The following is a 12,317-nucleotide window of genomic DNA, read 5'->3' on the forward strand; positions in this document are numbered from 1 at the left end:
TTAGTTGTTCAGCCATTGCACAAGTAGGTGAAGAGGAGAGACCATCCCTGCCTTCATGGCAACTGGTAAGCAACTGGAGAGAAATAAATAATAAACACGACAAACTATGTGGTACACTGTCCTGGCTGGTTCTGAGTATCAACTTGACACAAGCCAGAGTTATCACAGAGAAAGGAGCCTCCCTTGAGAAAAAAAAAAAAAAAAAGCCCTCCATGAGATCTAGCTGTAAGGCATTTTCTCAATTAGTGATCAAGTCTGAAAGGGCCCATAGTGGGTGGTGCCATCCCTGGGCTGGTAGTCTTGAGTTCTATAAAAAAGCAAGCTGAGCAAGCCAGGGGAAACAAGCCAGTAAGTAACATCCCTCCATAGTCTCTGCATCAGCTCCTGCTTCCTGACCTACTTGAGTTCCAGTCCTGACTTCCTTTGGTGTTGAACAACAACATGGAAGGGTAAGGTGAATAAACCCTTTCCTCCACAATGTGTTTTTTGGTCATGATGTTTTGTGCAGGACTAGAAACCCTTACTAAGACATACACCAAACTGTATATCAACTATGCCCTTCCCACAAATTCATTTTCTGAGATCCAAACCCCCAGTGCCTCAGACAATAACTTTATCTGGAAGTAATTTCACCGCAGATACACTCAAGAGACTGTCAGATCATAATGGAGTGTGGCTGGCCTGTAATCCGATATAACTTAGCCTCTGTGGATGAGGGGAACGTGGACCTAGGAGGGCTGCGTGTGAAGAGGGGGTCTAAGATCAGGGCAATACGCTGTTAAGGAGCACCACAGAGCACTAACAGAACTGTGGCTGTGACTCAGGGAGCACTGCATAGCATGCATGAGGCTCAGTCTCCAGCCAAGTGTCAGGAGCTAGAGGAGAAGAATGGGCAGACTGTCCTTCCCAGCCTGCACAAAGAACCAACCTGTGATCTTGATCTCATGGATCCAGCCTCCAGAACTCTAAGATACCTAGCTCTTGGTACTGGGCTGTAAGAAATAATAAAATAGAAATGAATCTATAGACAAAAAATATAGCAAGAAAAGGTACAGGAATGTGGAGCCTCCAATCTGGGGTGAGTGACACTGAAGGAGTGACCTCTTAAGAACATAGTGATTCTTTTCTTCTGGGTGGTAAATGTTTCAGGGCATGCTAGGGGTAGTGTGTCCATGACACTGCATGCTCTACCCATGCACTTAAAGATAACTATGGGATGTGTGAAGCTCATCTTGATGAAAAATAACAGAAGTGGAGGAAAACAGATGGAGAGAGTGGGAACTTTAGCAAAGACTTAAGAGACGGAAAGTCTACAAGGGCAGGCCATAAGGGCTGTTTTGTTGGTTTTCTTGCAGCGGATGCCCAGGGAACACATTCAATGGACAGAGAGGAGAAAGGACTCTGCCCTTTCATCTGAACAGCGTGAGCATGAAAACTGGCTTACATCTTTTTTTTTTTTTTTAAATCTTTTCATTGTGGACATTTTTTTCGTTAAATGGACTTTTTGTGTGTGATATATTGTAGTTATTGTCTCCCTCCCCCAACTGCTACCAGATCCACATCCCTCTCCCCCTCCCCCTCTCCCCCCTCCCCCTTTCTCTCTCCCCTCCCTTCCCCCTCCCTTCTCCCTCTCCCTCTCTCATTCCCCCTCTCTTCCTCTCTCCCTCCCCCTCTTTCCCTTCCTCCCTGTCTCCCTTCCCCCACTCTCTTTCTCCCTCTCTCCCTCCCCCCCTCATTAAAAAACAAACATTGTGGACATTTTAAACACAAAATATTAGTAATGAAATATTAATAATGAAGCACATATCCAGCTTTGATGGTTACCCGTATTTTCTCACCTTTTTAAGTTGTTTTTTTCTTAGCACAATGACTTTCTCTGCTTTTCTATTTTTTTAAGATTTATTCATTTTTATATGCATTGATGTTTTGCCTGCACAGACTGGTGTATGTCTGTGTGAAGGTGGCAGGAAGATCCTCTAGAACTGGAGTTACAGGCAGTTGTGAGCTGCTGCCATGTGGGTGCTGGTCATTGAACCAGGGTCCTCTGGAAGAGCAACCAGTGCTCTTAACCTCTGATCCATCTGTCTCCAGCCTGCCTTTCTTTAAAAAAAAAAAAAAAAAAAATCACTGTTTGAGAATTTCAGCCTGGTGGCGGCGGCACATGCCTTTAATCCCAGCACTCAAGAGTGCAGAGGCAGGCAGATATCTGTGAGTTCGAGGCTGGCCTGGGCTATAGAGTGTTTCAGAACAAGCCAGGAATGTACACAGAGAAATCCTGTCTCAAAAACAAACAAAGAAACAAACAACACGTAATTTTATATGTACATATAATGTATGTTGATCAAATATACCCCTCGCTTCCTCTCCTGCAGCTCCTCCCATGTGCTACCCGCCACTCTTTCCAACCAACTTCTTGTACTTTTGTTTTTACCACTGCCAGCTTGGTTTTTTTTAATCAGTCTAATTACCCTGGTCCTTCTCACACCTTTATTCTTAAGGGACAACACAGTGTACTGTAAAAACTCTCAGTTGCCAATAGCGCCTCTGGTGGGGGTGGGGCTTTGTGAGCTCCTCCCCATCCATGCTGCGATATTGGCTGGCTTGGATCTTGTGCAGGTCTTGCGCATGCAGTTACAGCTGCTTATGAGTTCATGTCTACAACAGCCCTGAACAATGACCTTCTTCATGACTTTTTCACATACTTATATCATTATGGTTTACTGAAGAATAAGACAGAAGGAGCGTTGTGAGTTTGAGGCCAGCCTGGAATAGAGTAAGATCCCATCTTAAAGAGAGACTAGGAAAGAGAGGGAAGGAGGGAATAAAGGAAGGCACATGGACAGATGGACAGAGGAAAGGTGGGAGCAAGGAGGGAGGCAGAGTAAGGAGGGGATATTTTTAAACCCAAACCAACATTCATCAATCAAGAAGCTCAGATGTCCTGAGCTAGAGAAAGGGACAAGTGGTCGACTTCCCACTCATCCTTGAATATGCTAAATCAGGGCTGGAAAAGTGATTAACTTTCACTAAAAAAAAGGGAAGAAGAAAAATAAAATAACAACTGAACAGGAAAAAAAAGAAGAAAAGATTAAAAGAGAAGAAATTAAAAGAAAAAAGGGAGAACAGAAAAGGGAGGAGAAAAATGGAAAAGAGTATGGAAAAAGAGGGATGAAAATGGAGAGGAGATGATCTTATTTCATCTCCCTTCACTTCAATACCAGTGATTCTTGCCCTGGTCTTTAAAAATAATTCCCAAATGTCCTACCATTTTACTCCAAAGTGCCTTGTCATGTGTCTTAAAGGAATAACCCTTTGAGTTGTTTTTCCAGAATGACTCTGGCAACACAATTAATAGAGGAGGGGGAGGACCAAAGGCAGGGGGAGGACCTCTGCTAATTCAGTAATATCCCATGGGAAAGACAGTGGTGGAGGAGATGAGAGTGACTGGGCTGCTGTAACTTGGATATGAGAGGACAGAGAAAGATACAAACAAGGGTAAAGTGGGCACTGTGTCACATGTCTTTAATCTCAATACTCCAGAAGCAAGGCCAGCTAGCTCTCTGTGAGTCTCAGGCCAGCCTGATCTACATAGGAAGTTCCAAGACAGCCAAAGCTAAGTAGAGAGACTCTGTCTCAAATAAACAAAGATAGGATGAGTCAAAGTTTGTGGCTGAGAATCTGGGAATTACCTTTAGCAGAGAGGAGAGAGAACCTGGGCCATCAGGTTTAGCAGGCAGAAAAGGAGGGACAAAAGCTACATTTAGAACTTTCTTTCTTCTGTACTACGGACTATGCCTTCAGACCTTAGCTAAATGCTCTACCACTGAGCTATGCACATCACAAGCCTCTTTTTATTTCCATTTTGAGTCAGGGTCTCACTAAAGTGTCAAGGCTGGTCTTAAGTTACTCTGCAGTTTAGTCAGGCTTTGAATGTCCTTGCCTCAGCCTTCCCAGAAGCTAGAATTACAGGACCATTGCAGAAAACTAGCCTTGGAGCAAGTTGAGTTTGACAAAAGGAGAAAGAAGAGAAGGAGGAAGAGAAGGAAGAGGAGGGGGAGGGGAGGGGAGGGGGAGAGGGAGGAGGAGGAGGGGGAGAGGGAGGAGGAGGAGGAGGAGGAGGAGGAAGAGGAGGAGGAGGAGGAGAAGGAAAAGGCAGCTAAGTGGCTATCCAGTGAGCCACAAAGACCTTCCTGTAATTGTGTTTACAGCATGGTGATTTCAAGCACACCCCACCTCAACCATCTTCTTTACATGGGCTCAAAGGCTTGAACTTGGGTCCTTGTGCTTTGCAAGGCAAGCATGCTATAGCAACTGAGTCAACATCCAAGTCCCTCTTAGGCTATGCAATTACGTGTACATTTTCAGAATGCTGGTCTGCTAGTTATTCTCCTAGGGATAGAATCTCAGAACAAAATAGAAAAGACTGAAATCGGTGGGTAGGACCTAGCTACTCAGAGTGACACCACCAATGGGCATTTCTACACTGCTTGCTGCTGCTTCTAAAGCACGACTCTGCACGACCTATGTTGTGTTCTCTCCACATGTCTTTCCACATGCCATTGAGGAGCTTGGCAGATGGAGAGTGGTAGACTAACTCCTCTAGCCCAAAAGGAAAGTGAGAGAAACACTTCTTTCCTGAGCACACTTCCTTCACTCGAATATCTTTGAGTTCCTTTGCAAGATCTTGAGTCCATAGCTACTGGCAATTGTTTGTGTTTTTATTTGAAAATCATCTTCTTGCCATAGAGCGGATGATTCCCACAGCCATTCACCACAATAGAAATAGAACGTGGGCCACATGTTTGTCTAAAACTGAAGTGAAAACAAGGAGTTGAGATGAGTTTGTGGGCATAATTATATGGTGTTTAGCACCATATATCTCAATGGCTGCCAAATTCATCAAGTAATCATTAAAAATTTAACAAAAATCTTTATTCCTTAAAATTAAGTCATAAGCATTTCAAATTAGCCACATTTCTGTGCTTACTAATTATGTGTGGCTAATGGCTGCCATGCTGATCAGTGTAAGCAAAAAACTCACTTTCCTCTGTCAGACTTAGGAGAGTCTGGATTTTAAAAAAATTAATAACTTGGAGCCAGCTGCAGTGGTACACTCCCCAATCACAGCTCTTGGGAACTAGAGGAGGCAGATCAAGAGTTCAAGGTCACTCTCAGATACCCAGCAGGTGAGATGTGAGCCTGGGCCACATATATCCTTGAAAATAGAGCCAGAAAGAGTAATAATAATCTACTAATAAATGCTTTAACTCACTGAAATGATGTCAAAAGCAGAGATTACTACTGACAAAGTCCTAAGGGCACACAGTTGCATACATTAAATTGGTAGAATTTGGTTGTGTGTTCCTAAAAGGACGAGCTGTAAGCCACTACGTTGTGGTTCTCTAGAATATCAGAGTGCACTTAACAGAAGCTGGGATCTAATAGCTTTTCTGTTTTTAAGATTATGAACTAGGGCTGAGTGAATCCAGCTGATAAAGCACTTGCCGGGCAAGCAGAAAGACCTAAGCTTGAGTCCCAGAATCCACTTTCAGAAACGGTGCGCATCCTTGTTTGTTTGTTTTATTGGATATTTTTTATTTACATTTCAAATGTTTTCCCCTTTCCAGATCTCCCCTTTAGAAACCCCTCTATCTCATCCCCTCTCCCCCTGCCTCTGTTAGAGTGTTCCCCACCCACCCACCCATGGATGCACACACTTGTAACCCCACTATTGAGGAGGCAGAGATAGGCAGATCACTGGAACTCACTGGCCAATCAGTCTACTTAGCAACTCCCAAACCAGTGAGATATGCTGTCTCAAAAAATAAAGTTGAACATTATCTCTAGCCTCCATCTGCATTTCACACATGTGCCCCCAGGTGTGAGCATACACAAAAAGGGAGGGGAAAGTAGGAAGGGGGGAGGGAGGGAGGGAGGGGTAGGGGGGAGGAAGGAAGGAGGGAGGGAGTGGGAGTGGGGAGGGAGTGGGAGGGGGGAGGGAGGGGGGAGGGAAGGGGGAGGGAGGGAGGGAGGGAGGGGGAGGGGGAGGGAGGGGCAGGGGGGAGGGAGGAAGGAGGGAGGGAGGGGGAGGGGGGAGGGAGGGAGGAAGAGAAGAGGAATGAGTCTAAGGTTTTCCAGAGAGGTATGGACAGCATGTCACTGGCACACACTGAAGAGAGTATATCACCACCAAACATGAGATAGCTCTGAGAACGCTGCGTCCATCATCTCCTGCAGCTGGGCTCACCTAACTGAAGCAGACATAATGAAACTGTGTTGAATACATGTTTCTCCTGTTGGGCTGAATAATTATTCATGCAATTACTTGTACATTTTCAGAGTGCTGGCCTGCTAGTTAGTCTCTCAGGGGATGGGATCTCAGAAATAAATAGATTCTGACACCATTAGCTTTCTCAGGAGCATGATGAACCCTGCAAATGGCTCTCTCAACCCAGAGGGCTTACAGGACACAGGCTCTTGCACCATGCTCTGGGCGACCTTTCTCTTTGGCCAGAGGCGTTCTGTCCATGCCTCCCTCGCATGCAGACGTGGAGCCCAGGCTGGCGTGATTACAGGAGCACTGCCAAGCTTCTGATTGAACTGGTTTCAATATTGATGCTGGGCCCAGCTTCTCTTTGCACTTCTGCCTTGCTTCAACAAAACAATCAGCTAGAGAAAATAAAGCTCTGAGACAATTCAGCCCAGTGTTGACATAGCCTATTTCAAACTCTCAGCGCTATTGTTTAAAATATGCCCTGTACAAACCAGTAAGCCTGTCTAAGTGGCTAAAATTGAAATTGTGACTCAGATGTCAGCAACTTGATGAGAAATACGTAAAGGATTTTGCTCCTCTGTCTCAGGAGTTCTGCTTTCTCAGAGGAGAAATTTAAAAAAAAAAAAAACATAAAAAAAAACAAAAAAACAACTTCCTATTGTGTAACACAGACAGTTTAACTATACAGTTAAATTCTTAAAATCATTGATTTCTATTGTACATCTTAATTTCTTTCTTTATTATTTATTTATTTTTTGTTTATTTTGTTGAGACAGGGTTTCTCTGTATAGCCTTGGCTGTCCTGAAACTCACTCTGTAGACCAAGCTGTCCTTGATCTCAAAGGCCACCTGCCTCCACCTCCTGAATGCCAAGATGAAAGGTGTGTGCCGCCACCTCCTGGCTGATTTCTTTCAGATTGTTTATAAATGAGCTCTTCATTAGAAAGAAAAGACAAAATGGTTACATAGAATCCACAGATTACACAATAACTAAGATTTAGTTAAAATTGATTTCCCTCCTTTAATTAAACATAGATTCTTTTCTCATATAACATAATATGAATACAGTTTCCCCTCTCCCCTCCCCTACCTTTCTTCCATCCTTAGAATGATTTTTTAAAGAAATGAATTCAGTAATTGAATTGAATATAAATACAGAATCAAAAGTAATAGGTCAGGAGTTGGGCATGGTGACTCACACCTGTAATCTTAGCAATTGGGAGGTAGGGTCAGGAAGAACAGAAGTTCACAGCCAATTTCAAGTATAGAGTTCAAGGCCAACCTGGACTATATGAAAGCTTGTTCAAAGACACACAGAGAGAGAAGGGGGGAGGGGAGGGGGAGGGGGAGAGGGAGAGGGATGGGGAGAGGGAGAGGGATGGGGAGAGGGAGGGGGAGGGGGAGGGGGAGGGGGAGAGGGAGAGGGAGAGGGAGAGGGAGAGGGAGAGGGAGAGGGAGAGGGAGAGGGAGAAATGGTTTATTACTTTATAAATCTTTGATGTGTGCCCTCCAGGTAACACGGCACACATCAATCCTACAGCCCATTAACCTCAGACCCTGTGTAATCTACTCATCATTTGAAGGATGGCTACACCCAAGTGTTCATTTCCTTGTGAGAATAAGGAAGAGGTGATTACAGTTTAGTTTTTTTACCCACGTGGTTGATAGTTCCTACTGTTTCTCTCTCTGGTTGCTTCAGGGGTATTTTGTATGCATCTCTCTAGCACTATCACAGTCTACTGTACACTTTGTACTGACAGATACAACCCTCTTAACCATATTCACTTGTTGCGCGTTGCTGTTTTGTAGGAACCAAATCGAACCCTGAAAGCATCTTTAAGAGGAACCACCTGTCTCAACATAAGAGGTAAAACAGACAAATGAGGAAATAGCAATCTAAACATGATTAAAAATATGGAAACAAACCTCAGGAGAACTCTAAGTAGGTACAGCTAGAGGAGATTGTCTCTCCCGCTTCCCCACAAATACAGCATTGAATGTGGAAAGTGAAGCACTCAGGCAGAAATTCCAGAAAATGTGTATAGAAAATGCTCAAGTGGGTTGGTACCCAGGGGATACTTCCCCCTTCTCGGAGGTGAAGGGGAGGGGCTGGGAGTAGGGGCAGCATGAGGGGGGCTGGGAGGAGAGGGGGTCTGCAATCAGGATGTAAAGTGAATAAATAACTAAACAAAGAAAATGCTCCATAAAGTTGGACATTATCACCCACAATGCCACTGTTTTTGGAGATGCTATCATTATGATCCTGTGCACAGCATTTATTATTTGAAAACATATAGGGCATTATGCTTACTTAATTTCCTTCATTTTAAGCAAATCAAGAAGCAAAGATATTGACCAGCTTGGAAGCCTTAGGCTGTAGGAGTGTGAGAAGATTTATATTCCTGACTCAATGTCTGTTCTCCCTGTCTGCTCAGGTTTTCTTTTTCTTCCTGCTTCCATTTTAGTAAGATACATTGGTCCCAAATTTGGCTCATTTCCTTGAGGTTATTGTGGTGGTTTGAATATGCTTGACCCAGGGAGTGGCGCTATTAAGAGGTGTTGCCTTGTTGGAGTAGGTGTGTCACTGTGTGTCACTGTGAGACTCTCCTCCTAGCTGCCTGGAAGACAGCAGTCTCCTCTTTTCCTCTCAGCTCCTTCAGGACCATGACTGCGTAGATGCTGCCATCTCCCCACCTTGTTGATGATGTACCGAACCTCTGAACCTGTAAGCCAGCCCCAATTAAATGTTGTTCTTTATAAAAGTTGCCTTGGTCAGAGTGGCTCTTCACAGCAATGGGAACTCTAACTAAAGCAGTTATCAATTTTGTTATGTGGCTGGCAGAAAATTTCTGAAGATCATCTGTGTTTCTAGGCCTCGTTTCTGATTTCTAATCCCCCCATCCTGTTATCTTCTGAACACACACACACACATCTTCCTTTCACTCCTTCTTATTGCCTAATTCTCATCTATTTATATAGTTTCCAAAGCTTTCCCTCATTATTGATTTCTACTTTCATTGGAATTATGACTGGAAAAGATATAGTTTAACTTAAAAAAAATTATTGGTCCATTTTTATGGCCTTCCATCCGATGGGAAATAGTCCATGTGCTATTCAGAATATCATCTGTTTTGCAGCTCCCAGATGAAATGGCCTGTGATATCTATTAGGTCTGTGTGGTCTAGGGCGAAATTTAATTCTGCTTTGTATTTTTTAGTTTTTATTTTTCATTCTGAATGATCTGTCCATTGCTGAAGATGGAGTTTTAAAGCCATCGATTATTTCTGTACAAGAATAAACTTCTTCCTTTACGTTTGTTAATATTTATTTTATATATGGAGGTACCTTGGTATGGGGAACACATTTAAAGCTAGTATTTCTTTTTGATTACACAGTGAAGTTCCTTGCTTCTCTTTATTAGGTTTGATTTTAAATCTGTTTTATCTGAGGAAATACGGGTGTCCCTGCTGTCATTAGATTTTACTGACATAGGTGTTTGAAGACCTGGCTGGCCTGGAACTGGTTATATAGATGAACTTGGACTTAAACTCACAGAGATCCTCCTGCCTCTACTTCCTGAGTTACGAGATTTAAAGCATGTGCTGCCACACCCAACCAAAGTGAATAAGCAATGTATAATAGAGGTTTGGGTTTTATCCATTTAGTCACTCTGTGCCTTCTCAATGAACAATTGGATCCGTTTATATTTAAAGTAAATGACTGCAAATGTTTTCTCCTGTTACTTTATTACTTATTCACCAATTCTGGTGTGATTCCTTTCTTTTTCCCTGGAGTTATATTATCTTTTGTGAAAAGTGTAGTTGGATTTCTTGCTTATAATATCTGGTTATAGCAGAAATGTTTGCTTTATAGTTACCAAGGTTATTATAAAAACATATTTTGATGATAAGTTCTTTTAAACCACTCTTGTCTTTTCAATATTTCTTCCCCCTTTTCCATACTTCTATGTTTCCTGGTTTTTTTGTTTATTGAAACATGCTTTTCCTTTGTAACACAAGCTGGCCTCAACCTATGGAAGAAAACATACCTTATTTCTCTTACTGAGTGTGATTTGTGTCACTTAACATAATGATTAATTATGTCCATTTTTTTTACAAATATTATAATTTCATTTTTCTTTACAGCTAAATAAAAACCCATTGTGTGTATGTACCACATTTAATTTATTCATTCTTGTATTGAGGATCCCCTCTAGTCACCACTATTGTGATAGTTCAGCAATAAGTGTGTGTGTGTGTGTGTGTGTATCTCTACAGAGTACTGGCTTAGAAACCCCCCAGTACCACCTACCTTGGAGTGCTATAGATGAATCATATGATAGCTCTAGTCCTAGTTTTTTGAGGAATTCTCACTCTGGTTTCCACCAGCTGAATTAGTGCTTCTCTTTTTCCACCATTCACGGATGCTGACATCTGGCGGGGGGTGGGGGGGGGAGCTTCCTAGATAATAGCTCTTCTGCCTGAAGTGAGATAGAACCCCAAAGCAACTTTAATTTGCATCCTCCTGATTACTGGAGGTCTTAAACATGTTTCTATGGAAACAGTCCCTAGGTGAGCCGTCTTTCTACCACCCCCACCCCCCCAACACCCCCCCCCCACCCTGCTCGCTCGTGTTCCCCATGGCTGGACACCTGGCTTCAGACTTCGCCTTCTCACCCCACCAGGTGGGGGCGATGGGTCAGCAGGGCTGGAGCCGGGCTGGGTGGACCCTCGAACCTGGCTAAGCTTCCAAGGGCCTCTGGGTGGGCCTGGAATAGGACCAGGCTTAGAGGTATTGGGATCTCCCCATGTCCACCGGTATATGAGTTCTGCGGAGGGATGGCATACTGTGGACCTCAGGCTGGCGTGGAGACTTTGCAGCCTGAGAGCCAGGCAAGAGCAGGTGTGGAGAGCAACTCAGAGGAAGCCTTCTCTGGGCCTTGTGCCGACCACCCCAGTGCCGTGAAGTTGGAGATGAGGGAACCACGTCCCGAGGGGTCCCAGGACATGAAAGTCCTGCAGAAGGAGCTAGAGAAGTTTGCCAAGCTGCTGAAGCAGAAGAGGATCACCTTGGGGTACACCCAGACCGACGTGGGGCTCACCCTGGGCGTTCTCTTCAGAAAGGTGTCAGCCAGACAACCATCTACTGCTTTGAGGCCCGGCAGCTCAGCCTTATGACCATGCATAAGCTGCGGCCCCTGCTGGAGAAGTGGGTAGAGGAAGCGGAAGACAATGAGAACCTTCAGGAGATATGCAAATCGGAGACCATGGTGCAGGCCTGGAAGAAAAAGAGCGCGAGCATTGAGAACCATGTGAGGCAGAGCCTGGAGAATGAGTTTCTGAAGTGCCCAGAGCCCTCCCCGCAGCAGATCACTAGCATTAGCATCACCATGCAGCTTGGGATGGAGAAGGACATGGTTCGAGGATGGTTCTGTAACCGGCGCCAGAAGGGCAAAAGATCAAGTATTGAGTATTCCCAACGAGAAAAGTATGAGGCTTTCCGGGGATGCCTTTCGGGGCGTGGGGTGGGGCTGTATCCTTTCCTCTGCCCCCAGGCCCCACTTTGGCACCCCAAGCTATGGGAGCCCCCACTTCACCACACTACTCGATACCTGTCCTGAGGGCGAGGCCTTTCCCTCTGTCCCCTGTCATTGCTCTGGGCTCTCCCATGCATTCAAACTGAGACACCCGCCCTCCCTGGGGATGCTGTGAGCCAAGGCAAGGAAGAGAGGTAGACAAGAGAACCTGAAGTTTTGGGGTTAAATTCTTTTACTGAGGAGGGATTAAAAGCACGAAGGGGGTGGGGTGGGGATGGGATAGGATAAGAAGTTCAGTGATGCTGTTGATCTGGAGCCTGTCTGTCACTCATCCTTAAATAAAGACTGGGACACACAGTAGATAGCTGGGGGGGGGGGGGGGGGGTGTGAAAAAAAAAAGAAAAACATGTTTCTACAGATTTATTGACCATTTGCATTTCTTCTTTTGAAAACTGTCCACTCAGCGCATTACCCCATTTATTGATTGAATGGTTATTTTTGGCATTT

At 44.4% G+C, this 12,317-nt stretch overlaps 1 long non-coding RNA gene and 1 pseudogene across 2 annotated transcripts; both read left to right on the forward strand.

The window, feature by feature from the left end:
* The first annotated feature begins 358 nt into the window (after positions 1-358).
* On the forward strand, positions 359-9,039 carry Gm35787. Its single transcript, XR_376058.2, has 5 exons — positions 359-449; positions 1,356-1,422; positions 7,788-7,903; positions 8,084-8,141; positions 8,926-9,039. It is a non-coding gene; the product is annotated as a predicted gene, 35787 (long non-coding RNA).
* A 1,874-nt stretch (positions 9,040-10,913) lies between these two features.
* Positions 10,914-11,953, forward strand: Pou5f1-rs4 (POU domain, class 5, transcription factor 1, related sequence 4; annotated as a pseudogene). The gene has a single exon (NR_033594.1). The product of NR_033594.1 is annotated as a POU domain, class 5, transcription factor 1, related sequence 4 (transcript).
* The last annotated feature ends 364 nt before the right edge of the window (positions 11,954-12,317 follow it).

This window comes from Mus musculus, chromosome 3 (genome assembly GCF_000001635.26).
Source record: "Mus musculus strain C57BL/6J chromosome 3, GRCm38.p6 C57BL/6J".
In the NCBI taxonomy this organism is placed as follows: Eukaryota; Metazoa; Chordata; class Mammalia; order Rodentia; family Muridae; genus Mus; species Mus musculus.